This window comes from Chiloscyllium plagiosum, unplaced genomic scaffold (assembly GCF_004010195.1).
Source record: "Chiloscyllium plagiosum isolate BGI_BamShark_2017 unplaced genomic scaffold, ASM401019v2 scaf_7093, whole genome shotgun sequence".
NCBI classification, from domain to species: domain Eukaryota; kingdom Metazoa; phylum Chordata; class Chondrichthyes; order Orectolobiformes; family Hemiscylliidae; genus Chiloscyllium; species Chiloscyllium plagiosum.
The window spans coordinates 10,205-12,198 of record NW_025215259.1 but is presented as its reverse complement, the minus strand read 5'-3'; the positions used below and the strand labels follow the sequence as shown (position 1 = coordinate 12,198).

The 1,994-nt window shown below is 45.3% G+C and overlaps 1 non-coding gene across 1 annotated transcript; it reads right to left on the bottom strand.

Moving 5' to 3' along the window:
* Window positions 1–1,633: 1,633 nt before the first annotated feature.
* On the bottom strand, window positions 1,634–1,715 carry trnal-cag. The gene has a single exon. It is a non-coding gene; the product is annotated as a tRNA-Leu (tRNA).
* Window positions 1,716–1,994: the final 279 nt, after the last annotated feature.

Here is a 1,994-nt window from a genome sequence, read left to right as displayed (position 1 = left end):
GCATGAGTCATAAAGTAATCTCACAACTAACAAGAGGGCATTTCCAAACGACTCTTTCAAACATATTGCAGCCTTAGTGCACCACCATTTTCCAGACAATGCTGAAACGAGAGAAAGAAAGAACATAATAAGAATTGGCCGTTAAAAGTGAATTTCACCAATCACAGTCTCGATTAGATTACCTTTCCCTTCCGATGTTTCCAGGACGGAAATGTAGGAAATGGGAGAAATTCAATAAGGTATGACATCGAAATTCATTGGAACGATGTTCCCATTAGCTAGAAACCCAAATAACAACGAGTAGAGTCACTGTAGCACTTCGTTTCACAACAGCGATGTAATAACAGTCTCCATTCGGTTCCAGTAAAAGCTCAACTTGCCTGGGACAGCAGAGCTGTTTGCGATTTTCCACGCGGGAGGCGAACACGATCATGACAGCAAAGACACCGGTAAAGTCGGCACTTTCCCACTCCACAGTTAATTGCCCGGGGAGCAAACCCATTTTTTACAGTGGGCACCGAAACAGCATTTTCACAAGCTGCAGCGTTGGAGTTGATCAGCAGAAATGGCAGGAGTGGGATTCGACACACGCCCATTCCGGGATTGGAACGGGGATCCAGCGCCTTAGACCGCTCGGCCACACTACCAGCCGATCGCAGCTAGCCCATTTTCTTGTATTTCCAATTGTGTTCCTGCATAACAACAGATGCAAAGTCACATGAAAATGGTTCCATGATTCCTCTCACACTCGCACAGCTGCTGGGATGTGCCCGGCTACAATGTCAATTTCACAGCAGATGAAATAGCCCATCAATCCAGACAAAAATCAATGGTAAGCTGAGGCTATCTTCTCAGACGCTTTTCAGCTACAAATATATCTGTGAGTGCGTGAGAATATGCGTTCGCTTATGATTTGGTCAAATTACCATGAGCTGCTTGACATTACTGCAATTTCGATTCTTGCTTTGCGAAATGATTTCACCCTTTGATCGAAATAGGACGACTTTCACGTTTACACGGAACACGAAACACACCGGACTACAGGGAAAATGCACAAACCCAAGCAGGCCGTGTTCCACATTATATCTTGCAGCATAGTTTCAGTCACTGTGTCTGTTTTTTTTTTCAGAATAAGAGTCCCAAAGAATGTTCTCCACCCTAAAACCGGAGGTAGCATTACAATCCGAGAACGACAGATCACATTGTGAGGATGCTCTGACCTCGGAGCCAGTTCGAGATGCCACTTTCCTTGCCTTTTACCTTAACCGTGCAATTTGCTGCTGAGATGTTCACTCCTAGGATATGAGCCACATGAATACCAACTGAGTTGGAAACCTGTGTGGAGTAGAGTCACCGTAGGACTTCGTTTCACAATAGCGATGAAATAGCAGTCTCCATTCAGTTCCAGTAAACGCTCAACTTGCCTGGGACGGCAGAATTGTTTGCGATTTTCCGCGCGGGAGGCCAACACAATCATGACAGTAGAGACATTTTGAAATATTTTGCAGTATCCCACACCACAGTTAATTCCCTGGGAAGCAAACCCATTTTACTTCTGTTTTCAACATCAAGAAACAGTGGGCACCTAAACAGCATTTTCACAAGCTGCCGCGTTGGAGTTGATCAGCAGAAATGGCAGTGGTGGGATTCGAACCCACGCCCCTTTTGAGACTGGAACCTGGATCCAGCGCCTTTGACCGCTCGGCCACACTGCCAGCCGGCCGCCCCGCCTCATTTTCTTGTATTTCCAATTGTGTTCCTGCATAACAACAGATGCAAAGTTACATGAAAAAGTTTTCATGATTTATGTCGGACTCGCACAGCTGCTGGGATGTGCCCGGCTACAATGTCAATTTCGCAGCAGATATTTTTAGCCCATCAATCCAGACAAAAATCAATGGTAAGCTGAGTCGCCCTTCTCAGACTCTTTTCACCTATAAATGTATCTGTGAGTGCGTGAGAATATAGGTTCGCTTATGATTTGGTCAAATTAC